The sequence below is a fragment of the Cebus imitator genome, unplaced genomic scaffold (assembly GCF_001604975.1).
Source record: "Cebus imitator isolate Cc_AM_T3 unplaced genomic scaffold, Cebus_imitator-1.0 Scaffold341, whole genome shotgun sequence".
Taxonomy (NCBI): Eukaryota; Metazoa; Chordata; class Mammalia; order Primates; family Cebidae; genus Cebus; species Cebus imitator.
This window is the reverse complement of record NW_016107656.1, coordinates 886,259-900,937: the sequence shown is the minus strand read 5'-3', so window position 1 is coordinate 900,937 and position 14,679 is coordinate 886,259. Positions and strand designations below refer to the sequence as shown.

Genomic DNA, 14,679 nt, shown 5'->3' with positions numbered 1-14,679 from the left:
GAGAAACTGGTTCCAGGTGACCCAGACCCTAATGAACATTTCCTCAAATGATTTTCTGATTTTGCTTTGCTCAGTTGTCTTTAGTGCTAGGTTTGGGGTCCCAGAGCGGAAACAGTCTTTCCTGAGTCCTGACTAGCACTGACATGGTTAAGAGGAACAGAGGTGTTGGGAGCGTCTGTTAGAGGGTGGCAGCGCCCCTTCTCATCCCTCAGCCCATTCAGTTCCCATGGCAACCGGGGGACGGAGAGGTGTCTTCAGATGAGGACCCTGAGATTCCAAAGGTCGTGGGATTTGCCACAGTCATCTCTCAGATAAAGGCACAACTGCGACCATCCCCTGCCTTCAAGGTCTGCGTTCTTTCCACCACAGCACGATAGAACCCTGTCATTGTAGCAATAATTGTTTGCTTTCTCTGAACTTGTTTTGAGACCCTCAGCTCCATAAGGGATGAGCCCAGTAATTATTTCTGCAGCACAGAGGTTGGTAATAAAAATGGCGTGTGGAGTTGCATGTCTTTCTTTCAGCACTAGAACGAAAGGGACATTTCCCATCCCTGTGTTGAGAAATACTGAGATGCTGACAGCCTAGTGCCCAGTAGGCTGAAATCCTGGTCTCTGTCTGAGAGAGCCCTTGGGGTTCACCCGGACCCGTCCTGGGCTGTCTCCAGGCACAAGCAGAAAAGAAGGAAGTGTTGAGGATCACTCAGATGTGTCGCTCCCAGGGCTGGAAGACTGCTCAGTGCTGAAGCCACTGCTGATATGCCCTCCACAGCAGCCTGGCCGCTGGAGGAAAGCAGCTAATCTCGGGGCCACGGCCAGGACAGCTGCTTCCTCATCTCATTTTAAAAACATAATGGAAGGGGGTGTTCAGAGGCTGGGAGTGTTTCGGGATGATGTCCCCTCAGTGTTATGTGCATGTTTTCAAATTCATTATTGGAGAAAACTGAGATACAGAGAAGTTAGTGTCTCTAACTTCTAGGGCTAGACGATGACACCAGACCCACGGCTTTCCACTCACCTTCAGTATTTCATCCACTGCCTAAGGCTTCAGTGAAGTATTTTGGTGATATATTTTTTATTTTTATTTTCTTCCATTGATGATCTATTTTAGAAGTGGCTTTATTTTTTTATAGCCAAACCCTAATCTATTTCTTTATAGGTTATGAAGTTGGGCACAGTGGCTTACGCCTGTAATCCCAGCACTTTGGGAGACCGAGGCAGGAGAACCACTCTTGGCCAGGAGATCATTCTGGCCAACATGGTGAAATCCCATCTCTATTAAAAATACAAAAATTAGCCAAGCATGGTGGCACACACCTGTGATCCCAGCTACTTGGGAGGCTGAGGCAGGAGAATCTCTTGAACCCAGGAGGTGGAGGTTGCAGTGAGCTGAGATCACTCCACTTCACTCCAGCCTAGGCACCAGAGTGAGACTCCATCTCAAAAAAACACTTTTTAGTTAAAAATAAATAAATAAAAATTTAAAAATAAACTATAGGTTATAAATATGACCATATTTTTTTTTATTCAGTGAGATGTGTAATTGTAGTATAGAACCACTTACTGGAACAATAATGTCATCTCTATCTTCATTATTTGTTTTGGATCTTGATTAATATAGCTATATGTTCTTTTAAAAACAGCATACATTCCATTTAATCCAGATAATTCTTTCATAGTTCTGATTCAATCCTCATGCTGAGAAAGTTAGGACCAAAGGATAGCAGAAAACGCTGAAAAATCAATGATATTATGAACACTGCTCTTCAAATATTAATGTAAGAGTTGAGAGAAATGCTCTAGCTTTTTTTGCTCTGTCAAGCTTTTGTTGCCATCCTATAAATCATTTCATATAACGTAGTCTTCACACACTCACACAAATAATAAGCTGCAATCATTAGAGAGAAAGGTGGCAAATGTAAGGGAAAAAATATGGTTTGGAGTTTCTATTTGTTTGTTTTTGTTTTTGTTTTGAGACAGAGTCTCACTCTGTCTCAGTCTTGTTCTGTCTCTCTGAGTCTGCCCAGGCTGGAGTGCAGTGGCGACGTCTCTGCTCACTGCAGCCTCCACCTCCAGGGTTCAATCCATTCTCCTGCTTCATTCTCCCGAATAGCTAGAACTACAGGCACCTCCCACCACACCCAGCTAATTTTTGTATTTTTAGTAGAGGTAGAGTTTCACCATGTTGGCCAGGCTGGTCTCAAACTCCTGACCTAAAATGATTCACCCACCTTGGCCTCACAAAGTGTTGGGATTACAGATGTGAGCCACCGCACCTGGCTTGGTTTGGAGTTTTTTTAAAAAAGTCATAAAATGTTGAAAGTTAGTAGTTGGGGTAAGTCTTATATTTTTGAAGAGCTGGTAACCGCCTTTATTATGTGACTTGAGAGATTGTAGGGAGATTTCCCTGCTTGGAATTCTGCCCTTAGAGATTTGTAGGGGACCCTTTTCAAATGTAAGCACTGTGTTCAGGAAGGGTCTATGTCAGATGAGGTCATGAGATCGATCCTTGGCAAGACACCAGCAGGAAAGTATGGGGCTCCCCAAAACAGCACAGCAGAAACCCAGGGGGCTCAAGAGAGAAGAGCTGGTGAGCTGGTGGGGGGAGTGTGTCCCCTTCATGATCTAGTTCCACCCTGACCTGGTTAGAAGGCTGCCTTCTTGTTCAAAGGATAGTTTGTTTATTTGGAAGAAGATGGTTTATTGCCTTTTTTTAATAGCTGAAACTTTTAATTCCATCTCCTTGGTCCCATTAGACCCTTGAAATAAAATTGCCCCCTTTCAGAAGGGTCTGTCCTGATTTTGGCAAAGCCTGGGTGGTCAGTTGTTTGACTCAAAAGAGGGTGTTGTTTGTGTCTCAGCGGGGTACAGGCAGCTGTGAGGAGCCCACTGTCCCCTCCTCACAGGCCACCCCTCCCGTCGGAGGCCTCTCCCTACACACCGCAGGCACAGGGTCTTGGGTGCTGGCCTGAAATGGGTCTGCTGATTTACCACATCGTTCCAGATCTCAGTGCTCCAAAGCCCCTTGCTTTATCCAGTTGCCAAAAATCGGACAGTTCTGCTCCTGGCCCTGAGCCTTACAGAGCTGCTTAGCATACAGCTGGGAGCAGCCAGTGCCTGCCTCTGCGCCTGCTCTTGGGGTGAAATAATACCATCTTGTGAGGCAGGGTGGTTTGGAAGAAAATGGAAAGAGTAAAGGAATCCTGGGATTTGCAGGAACCCCAAGGAGGATGAGGACACTCATTTTACAGGTGTGGAAATAGGGCTGGGATTCGGGGTGGGGTAAAGTCCCTGCCAGGAGGAGAAGCCAGACCTCCTGACTCCACCTTGGTGCTGTTTGCCCACTCAGACCTTACATTTTTACCTCCCAAAGGGTAAAGGGAGAAGAGGACTGGGCCGAGTCCCATGCTTTTGAAGCAGAATCATTTTATGGAACATTGTCCATCTGTACAAAGACGTCGCTGTTACAGCAATTTGTTTTCAAATATGCAGGCATCTTATAGCTACTCCTTATTTTGTGGGAACAACTAGGCTTTCTCAAACTTTCTATTTCTTTTCAAACTCTTTCTTTGCATTTGCTGAAAAATCATTTTTTAAATAAATTAGTGCTCGCATAGATGCAAGTTCAGCTTCTAGCAGCCATACTGTAAAAAGGCAGTTGTCTTAGGTTCATTTCTTTTTGACCATAGCCGGAAACTCCCCAGTGCTGAGGTGGCTGCCTCCTTTTTGGGGGTGAGGGTCCTCTGAACCCAGGCACACTTGAACACATCCCAGGACCTGAGACTCTTCTCCAGCTCATATCCAGCCTCCTTTATTTCCAGGGTAGTGAAATACCTGGCACACAGACCATATTTAATGGCAGAATGAATGATGGAAAGCTTTTTCTAATGAAGAGCAACTGTTGTCATTTCCAGATGAGGGAGGGCATCTTATTCCTGCTGAAGCCTCTTCCTTTTCTAATCTCAGAGCTTCCATGAAAGTGGATTTCTTGTGCTGTCATTTTCACCCGGCTGGTAACACACATCAAGTTCTCAAAAATGTCAAATTGGGCTCCTGCCCTAACCATTATTGCCACTTCACTAGGCCATTCTCCATTTGAAGAATAGGAAGAGAAGGGAGAAAATTTTCCCAGAGGAAACACTGCCTCTGTGATACTATTTATTCGGCTTGGCTGTAAAGTGTGGAAAGTAATGCATGTTTAAAAGAAAAGATGCGTAATTTACAGCTTCTTAATTCATAAAGAATTTGGTGAATCATGTTGGCCCTGTTGGATTCTGGAGAAGTCTGAAAATTGGCCAGAGTCAGCAAAGGTTTTTAGAAAGCTATGCATTTTAATCTACTTGAAAGTTTTGGACTCAGAACGTCCTTTAACTTTGAAAGTATACATATGAAACACTGGTGTATGGAAATTTCCACTCTGTCTCGACCAGCTGAGACTGTCCTGTGAATGAAAGAAACCTCAGGCATTGCCTCTATTCCTAAAGCATCATTTTTCGTAAATAAATAAAATGAAGAAGGGCTTTGGATTATCTGCTTTTTAAGTGTTTCAGTAAATATCTATGTTTTCCAAATCTGGGAAGGTAAGAAAGTTAGTCTCTTGGCTTTCAACTAGTTCAGATTTAGCTTCCAATTGCAGGCTGAGCTAGGGCCTCATGATAAGATGCATTTATATTCCCTTCTCAGGGAATATAAGAGAAGCCTTAGCTGGGTGACTTGGCCTGGGAGTTAGCCTCTCAAACCTTGCTTGTCCCTTCTGTACGATGGGACCACATCACCTAGTTTGCCTGCATTACAGGGTTGTTGGAGAGTCAATTGAGCGTTCCACACAGAAGTGCTTTGGAAGCTAAAACTCTCCAGAACACATTTCAGTATTGATACTCCTACCCCCTTGGCTCTGTTACTGGCTCCACGTGACCTAAAGGGGCCATTTTTTCCTACAGACCTGGAGCTCCTCTGCTCAGGGAGTCCACAGGAGCTGCTGCTGTCCTGGGGCTCAGGACATACTGGGTCCTGAATCCTCAGGTCTACTTCTGCTGTGGTCTCAAATTGCCTCACTAGACTCCTTCCCCTGGGAACTCGTTTCTAAGGAAACTGCTTCTCTTTGTGTTCCCAACAGCTGGAGATGTGTTTTGATCCCAGCCCACTGGCATACATTTGTCCTGTGTTTATTTACTTGGAAACCTAAGCTCCTGTAGGCCCTGGGTTGGAAAGTCGTATACACGCACACTCTCCCCCTTCAAGGGGTAACGAGAAAGGCACGCCAGAGCCGAATGCTCTGCCAGGCTGATGCAAACCATCCAGGAGCATGGAGGACCAGGAAGCCCCTGCTTCAGAGATATGCTGTGAAATACATTTGTCCTGGGGAAATGTGAACTCCTGTGTCCTCCTAAAGAAGGAGTCACAGGAGTTTTTAGGACCAAAGGCCACTTCTGGGGGTGAGCAAGACCCGAGAGTATCCCTGGGGATTCTGGCAAACAGAAAACAAGATGGGTAAAGTAGGGGGCAAGGGAGGAGAGGAGGAACCAACAAAGGGATTTTGGAGCTAGAATAGAATGCAACCCTCTGCCACCTGTGCTACCACCAAACAGCAGCAGCCATGTGTGTGGCATGTAGCAGGTTAGCATGCTTTGCCTCATGGTGGGGCATCCGCCCTCACAGCCTCCCCTGGTGTAGCTATGAGCACTCCACAGTCCCCTCTTATGGACCAGGATGGCGATCCCAGAGAGGTTGAGAGGTGGTTAAGATCAAACCAGCAACAAGGGGGAGTTGCATGAGGCTACCTTAGTTACAAGGGGCTTACGATTCACTCAGCTCACCTCTGGTAACAAGAGCCAGCGGGCAGGAGAACTGTGGAAGTGAAGACAAAAGGATGGCAGGCCAGTGAAGACCAGGAAACGCCAGGAAAAGCCAGGCCCCAAGGGAAGCGTGTAACCCACAGCACAGCCAAGTCACATGGAAACTAGAAGTTGTTGAGACTTAGAGCCACATCCAGCACCCAAGTATCAGTGGCCAGGCTGCACCAGTGTTCTCAGTTCTCTTCAGCCATCTTCAGAGACACCAACCTTGGATTGAGCCCCTCTCATGCTTCACTCCTCTCCTTCTTCCATCTCATTTCTCTAGCCTAGCTGGAAAGGGCTCCGCTTTTAAGGACTTACGTCATTAGATTGAACTCACCCACCCAGATAATCCGCCATAGTCTCCCCTCTCAAGGTCTGTAACCTTACTCACATTCACAAAGTTCCTTTTGCCATACAACGTAACATAGTCACAGGTCCCAGGGATTAAGAAATGGACAACTTTGGGGTCCATCATTTTTGCCTACTACAATGTAACCAAGGACGACTTACTCAGCATGGGGCAGAGAGGACTATGGAGAGGATGTAGGTGTGACAGGCATTCTGACACTTGGCTATTCCACTTACAGGTGCTTGCCACTGTGCATTCTACTGTGCAGTGGCACCAAAACATGGCTGTCCTGTCCCTGATCTGCAAAACCAAGTGGCCAGTCAAACATTTTGTTCTTCTTCTTCTGCTAGTGACTCATCTATCCATCATTCATTCATTCACTCAATAAACATTGACTTAGTACTTTCTGTATAGTAGGAACTAGAAATCAAATGCTGAGCTAAAATAGACACCATCAGTCCTCACAGAGCTCACAGACTGCAAGGGAGACAGGCGTTCATCCTAAAACCACACAAATGTGTGTGAAGTCACAGCTGCATCACATCCTACAATGGGCAGGTAGGGACATGGCGCTGTCCAGGCATTGAATGGGGTAGTTGGCAAGTCTGGAAGTCAGAGAAGTGTTGATTGCACCAGATCTAAAGGGAAAGAGGAGAAGGAAGAACACTCAGGCATAGAGAACAGGACATAGAAAGCCCTGCAGCAGGAGGGAGCACAGCGAGCCGGGAGGAGAACCAGGGAAGCTGAAGCAGGGTTGGCTGAGGGAGGAAGGAAAGAGCTGAATCCAGTGATGTGGGGAGGCAGGGAGTGGGCCCCGGGGAGCCTCCCAGACCCTTTAAAGATCCCTGGGAGGCACTAAAGGACTTAAAGCAAAAGAGGCATGTTTACAGGGCATCCTGGACCTGGACATTTTGCAGTGGAGGAATCACTTTGGCAACAACATAGAGAGTGGAGAAGGTCTTCAACTAGATGTGGATAGACCAGCTAATCAGAGGCTACTGCACTGATCCAAGTGCAAGATAAACCAAGGAGCAAGTATTTATGGGACATCAACCATGTGCAAGGAGCAGTTCCAGTTGGGGTCAGGGGCAGCGATGAGGGAGCAATTACAAAGACGTGGAAGACTCATTGCTGTGCTTTCAATTGCTTGCTGCCTGGTTAGCAACAGAAGACTCAAACTTGAAAGGCTTAACACCAACAAGGAGAGAGATACTAATAGCTCAGTGCAGCCATACAGGACTTGTCATTGGCTGGGATGTGTTAAATTAGCAATCTGAAAATGTGGGGAGGAACAAAACCAGCAACAGTGGGGTTGGGAGCAGCTTCCCAGAAGAGCAGAGGAGGGGAGAGGAGAGGTGGGCGCTGTCTTCTGGGGTAGAAGCAGATGTGGCAGAAGTCTGGCTCTGGGGACAGCAGGAGGAGACAGTTACAAGTGAGGTGACACGTTAGAAAGTGTTTAAAAGCCTGAGAGCAAGAGGCTCATTCTATGGTGAACCACCTATTTGGCAGGAGCAGAGGGCTTAGGGAGGCGAGGAGCTTGGGGACGGCAAAGTGTTTCTCCAGATGTCCCCGTTGTGGGGAAAGCAAAGCTTCTCTGATGGCTGCCAAGGCAGGTTTGCCCGACCTGCTGTCTCCATGCAAGGTCCCATCAGGCGCTCCCGATGCAAGAGCACAGCCAGGTGCATCCGCCGGCCACCTGTCAGCTGAGCTCATCTGCTGTGAGCCCCACCCTCACTGTGAGTCAGAGGAGCTGCTGCAGCTGTCCCACAGCTGGCGCCCAGCACTGCGCCCCTGCTGGGGGTGGCTAACGTTTACTAAGGCGGTAGTTCTCAGCCTCGGCCACTCGTGGAGTCACCTAAGGGCTTTAAAAGTTACTAACACCTGGGTCCCACACCAGAAAATTCTGGTTTAATTGATCTAGGGTGCAGCCTGGGCTTTGGGTTTAAAAAAAAAAAAAGCTTCGGGAATGATGCCAACGTGTAGCTGAGGTTCAGAACTATTGAGGAATTAACAACACATCCTTTCCTGACTGCCTTAGCAGGAGCTGTTTACATTGCGAGAAGCACCCCCTGAATGCCTTATGGAAGCTTGCCTTCTTATCCTCTGCCCATTTGGAAAAACCTGTATTTGCCCTCCCTTTAGTCATTTTTATTTGTTAGGCTTTTAATTGGCATATGCAAATAAATGTCATTAAAAAGGTTTGATGGTATAGTGCAATATTATTTGTTGTATTTATGAATATTCTATATATGCCTTAAGTCAGACTTCATTCTAAAATTGAAGTAGATAGTATTTATTATCCACAAACCAAGGAGTGCATTATACTGTACATTTCAGATCTCACATTAGGAAGCCACACTTTAGACAATAAAACTGAATGAGCACTTTGATGAATAAAAGATTTTAGCATATGGACATTTTTTTATTTAGGTTGACAAGCCACTTGGAGTCCATTGCCACGTCTTCAAAGAGACATATGACATTCTTTAAATGCAGGCCAATTCATACAAAGACATGTAAATGCAAAATTAAAAGATGTGGGTGAGTAGAACTACATTTTAAAGGCAGTCAGGAAATGTTCTGTGAATGCAGTCGGGGGCTTGCTATCGAAAAGCTGTGGGATGAAGTTTTATATAAAGTGAAAAACTAATGGCTCCATTTAACTTTGTTAAAATTTTGAATTTTCTACCCTACACTTATTTTTGCAGAAGTTGGCATGCCTCTGTAGTTGTCCTCAATTGCTTTGCCATTTGTAATATTTTTTTCTCAGCCCAAACTGTTTTACATACACAGTATAAATTCCCCAAAGGCTAAATGACCTCCAAACGTGTTCTTAAAAATATTTTGCAAAGTCTGAAGACAGGAAAAGTAAGTGTAAAACATCTAAGAGATTTATTGGAATCTCAGCTTGAATTCTAATTGCGAGTACTTATGAAAATGTCAATATTAACATGAAATAGCTGGCAGTTTTTCTAATAAATGTAAATTGAATTAGATAGTGTGTAATTGGAAAAATACTTGCTTCACTCAGGTTTCTCAAAACAAGACTCAGAATTTGTTAGCTGCGGCGCCCTTGCCCTCTAATGGCTGGAAGTTGAAGGACAAGGCTAAAATACTTTTGACTACAAGGAGGATAGAAACTAAGAGGAGGGAATGTCTGACTATTTGTCACCATATTGAGGACAAAGCGTGCTTCTTCCCAAAGCATGGAGCATAATGTCGATGTTAGCGTGAGCTTATTATTAAAAGGAGGTGGGTGGGTGGGGAGCCAAGGCCATGCTAAGTATCTTGGAGCTTCAGAATAATCTTGGTTAGAAACAGGTATTATAGATGCCTAATCTCCTGAAATGCAGTTGAAAATTCAAACTTGCCTTATAATATTACAAGAATTAAATACCTGAACAAGTTATACAGTAAAGAATCTAGCCTGGACATTGTGATGGTCCTGGTTTATAGTCATTGAGATTTCCTAAGCACATGTAACAAACAACTTTTGTTCCCTTTTCTGACTGAGCAATGAGTATCTCCGACAGAGTAGAAATGATACTAGTAAAAGCCTTTTGGCAGGAACCTCCTAAGAACTTTGATTTCAGCCCATGTGCTTTCTGGGAAAGCAGCCAGGAATGAATGGAACAGGTGGGGGCTTAACTGGCTACAAAATCACACAGCCTCTAGAACAAAGCACTTTTTCTCTGACCCTAAACCCATGCAGATATTCACAGTTGAATGAAAGAATTTTAACCAAAGCTTACTCAATTTCCTGACAAGCAAAGCTTTTAAAACACCTATCTGCAAGAAGCCCCAGTCACCAAATGAGTAAGGCACTGACTCCTAAACTATGGCTCTGCATTTTATGTTACAAAGTAAAAACACAATGGAATTGTCCCAACATTCAGCTAAAAGTTTGCATAGGCATCTCTCTTTGCATTGAAGATGAAATAACACTGATGTGATTTTTATAGTATGATGGCTGTCTCTTTGCCACCCTGCAGATTAATCCTTCATCCCAGGTTTTGTAATTAACCACTTGGATAAGACTTGTAGAAAGAGTCAGCAGATGTGTAAGATAAAGTTATCAAGTTCAATAATTAATGAAGAATCACGCCTGTAAACCCAGCACTTTGGGAGGCTGCGGCGGGAGGATCACGAGGTCGGGAGACCTAGACCATCCTGGCTAACACAGTGAAACCCCATCTTTACTAAAAATACAAAAAATTAGCTGGGTGTGGGGGCACACGCCTGTAGTCCCAGTTACTCAGGAGGCTGAGACAGGAGAATCGTTTGAACCCGGGAGGCAGAGGTTACAGTGAGCCGAGATTGTGCCACTACACCCCAGCGTGGGCGACAGAGCAAGATTCCGTCTCAAATAAATAAATAAATAAAAGAAACTTTGATGACAAATGTCAGGTATAATCAATGGCATTCTGTGCCTCACCACTATTAATAAAAACCCTGAGAGATTAAGAAAAGGGTCCTGAACCAAGGTGATAAGATTAGCCAAAACCGGTTTTGCTCAGTGTAGGTATTTCTTTTTGACATTCTCTTACATCACTTCTTAAACTCTTCAATTATTTCATTACTCTAAGTCTTATGTTTTGAACTAAAATGTAACTTGATAATAGAATGTCATCTTTTTTAGTCTCAGTACCCATCACAGCTCCCTGTTAAACTCCCAACAACAGATGCTTATTATTAAAAGGAGGCAGGGATGTGTGCAGCTCCAACGACGTCCACCTCTTTTCCCCACTTACATGTGCAATTTCAACATATTTTGAACACCTGTAATATGCCAGACACTGTCAACCTGTCTCCAGTTCATCTTCTTCCAAGCCATGGTCAAAGTGTTCAGGGCGTACATCTGACTTCATCATTGCCTTGCTTAAAACACTCCTATGTCTTTCTGATCTTTAAATATAATATTAGCTATCATCATTATTATATTATTATTATTTTATCAAAAAGCATCACAACTGCACATGAATCTATAGTCATCTCAATAAAATTTCAGTTAGAAAAAAAGCATCATGCACCATAGAGAAAGGAGAGGTTTATCAATAAATAGTGCAGGAAAAATTGGATGTTAAGGAACCCGACATACATCAAATAAATTCACATGCATTAAAAAGGTAAAATATGAGAAATCAGAAGGATGTGTGTCAGCCGTGGAGGCTGTCAGTTGTCTATGCTGTGGAAGAAGATGTAACTGAGCTAGAGGATGGCAAAACACACAGGCAATGGGAGAAATCACAAAAGAAATGAATTTTAGATTTGTCTTTAGATAAATTAAGTTTATTTCACAAAAAGTCATTATAGGCAACGTTAACAGGCAAATCCAATAGAGACAATATTTACAAATATGACGAGAGTTTATTCTTTTTGTGTTTTGTTTTGTTTTGTTTTGTTTTGAGACAGAGTCTTGCACCGTAGCCAGGCGCCAGGCTGGAGTGCAGTGATGCGATCTCGGCTCACTGCACCCTCCGCCTCCCGGGTTCAAGCAATTCTTCTGCCTCAGCCTCCCAAGTAGCTGGGCCTACAGACATGCGCCACCACACCCAGCTAATTTTTTTTTGTCTTTTTAATAGAGACGGGGTTTCACCATGTTGGCCAGAATGGTCTCCATCTCTTGACCTCGTGATCCGCCCGCCTCAGCCTCCCAAAGTGCTGGGATTACAAGTGTGAGCCACCATGCCTGGCCGACGAGAGTATATTCTTGAAGATATTAATATATAAGAGCTCTTATAAATCAGTAAAAACATGACTAATTCCCAATTGAAAAATTACAATTCCAGATAATCTAAAAAATGCTCAGCCTCATCTATAATTTTTAAATTGCAGATTAAAGCAATATATCACTTTCAATATATTAAACTGGTAGAGACTTCAGAAACTATGAGTAGTGGAGTGCTCATAAATGTTTAACAACCACCTCTGGCGGGGGTGGGAAGTTGTTTTGTAACTTTGCCAATTTCCGTCGTGTAAATACTTCTCACCATGGTGATTTCAAACTACTAACATGACATCACTGACTACAGCAGAGTTAAGAGATGGGCATTTGCCTCTTATAAGCTGTTACTGTCCGGCTCTAGCACATTTCCAATTCATACTCAGTGCTGTCAACAGTACATCAGAATGGACATGTCCATATATTTCTGGTATCAGGATTCTGGGAATGTGGTCCTTCTTGCGCATCATTTAGTTCCTCAGCCCCTCACCTGCACACCATGTTATCGTATGTCTTTATCTTTGCCAGCCTGAGAGATGAGAAATGATGTGTCAGTGGGGTAAGTTGCATTTCTCTCTTTATGAGTGAAGTTGAGCATCTTCTCACATGTTTAAGAGGCAATTGTGGGCCGGGTGCGGTGGCTCAGGCCTGTAATCCCAGCACTTTGGGAGGCCGAGGCGGGTGGATCACGAGGTCAAGAGATCAAGACCATCCTGGTCAACATGGTGAAACCCCGTCTCTACTAAAAATACAAAAATTAGCTGGGCGTGGTGGCGTGTGCCTGTAATCCCAGCGACTCAGGAGGCTGGGGCAGGAGGATTGCCTGAACCCAGGAGGCGGAGCTTGCGGTGAGCCGAGATCGCCCCCCTGCACTCCAGCCTGGGTAGCAAGAGTGAAACTCCGTCTCAAAAAAAAAAAAAAAAAAAAGAGGCAATTGTATTTTCCTTTCTCATCATATCATTGCCCATTTTGCTAACTTCTGATTTCTAGGAGCTTTTCAGAAAATTACACAGATTTGCCCATTACTTATGATATAAATTGCAAGTATTCTTTTACTAGTTAGTAATCTTTTAACTTTCCTTGTTTTTTTCCATGCATAATTTTATTTCTTTGTAGTCAAATTTATCAACCTTTTTCTTTTTATGGCTTCTGAGTTTTGTGTTACACTCAGAAGGATCTTATTAACTCTGAAACTATAAAAAAAATTCTGCATGATGCCTTCTAGAGTTTTGTTGTTACTCGTGTCAAATTAAAACCTTTAATACTTCTGAAATTTATCCTGATGTCAGGTATATCATACCAATGTACAGTAGTTTATTTCTCTTCCAGATGACTAACAAATTATCCCCACATTTATAGAATAATTAATTTTTTCCTCATTAAAGCATCACCTTTCTTATATCACAAACTCGTGGTTTTAGAGGGATCTATTTTTTCTTTTGCATTTTATTTTATTCCATTAATGTATATCTTTATGTACAGAACATTATTCTATATATTTGTATTTTATATATAAACACACACTGTTGTAAACTATAATTACACAATAAATATTTTTATTATGTAATATGCAATAATATAGAGAGTAACTATTGTATAATACATTTTATTATCTGGCAGGGTCCGGTCTCTCCTATTTATTCAGCTTTTTCCCCAATTGTCCTAGGTCTTTGTTCATTTTTCCTTAGGAACTTTAAAATGTGATCAAAATGACCCAGCAATCCCATTACTGAGTTTATACCTAAAGGATTATAAATCATATACATTTTATAGTATATAGTCGTTATATAAGCTATAAAGACATGCATATGTAGGCTTATTGCAGCACTATTTACAATAGCAAAGACTTGTTTAACTGCCCCCTACCCGTACCCCACATTCATACCCAGAAAATCCTATGTATTAGGTTTACTTTGAGCTTTAAAGTTGGGAGGATTGACATCTTTATGTGGAGTCTTATTACTTGAGAATGTATTTTGCCTTTCCATTTGCTCAGAACTTCTGTTATATCTCTCCAGCGTTTTAAAGTTTTCTTCATTTAGATCTCACAGAGTTCTTAAGTCAATTTCAAGATATTTGATTTGTTATTGTTGCAACTGTTGCATATTATTACTATGGCTAATTTCTATATATTATCTTTAACCCAGTCACCTTAGTGAGTGAATTTTCACAGATTCTTTTCAGCTTACTAGTTAAAATTATATCCCCAGGTGATAGTTTTATTTTTCTTTTTTCTAGTTTTTATACCTCTTATCCATTTGTTTTTGTTGTATCTCTTGAACAGTGTTAAATATAATTGTGATCAAAGTGACCCAGCAATCCCATTACTGAGTTTATACCTAAAGGATTATAAATCATATATATATTTTATAGTATATAGTCGTTATATATGCTATAAAGACATGCATATGTAGGCTTATTGCAGCACTATTTGCAATAGCAAAGACTTGGAACCAACCCAAATGCCCATCAGTGATAGACTGGATAAAGAAAATGTGGCAGATATACATCATGGAATTTATAAAAAAAGAATAAGTTAATGTCCTTTACAAGGACATAGGTGAAGCTGGAAAGCATCATCCTCAGCGAACTAACACAGGAACAGAAAACCAAACACTGCAAGTTCTCACTCATAAGTGGGGGTTGAGCAATGAGGACACATGGACACAGGGAGGGGAACATCATACACCGGGGCCTGTCAGAGGGTGGGGGGAAAGCGGGGGCGGAGCATTAGGAAAAATACCTAATGCATGTGGTGCTTAAAACCTAGAT

General features: G+C 42.9%; 1 protein-coding gene and 1 long non-coding RNA gene across 2 annotated transcripts in view; both read left to right on the top strand.

The window, feature by feature from the left end:
* Positions 1–14,679, top strand: part of UST (uronyl 2-sulfotransferase) — a 324,841-nt gene that overhangs the window by 209,143 nt on the left and 101,019 nt on the right. The window lies entirely within an intron of this gene.
* On the top strand, positions 3,057–4,526 carry LOC119467859. Its single transcript, XR_005196495.1, has 2 exons — positions 3,057–3,250; positions 3,914–4,526. It is a non-coding gene; the product is annotated as an uncharacterized LOC119467859 (long non-coding RNA).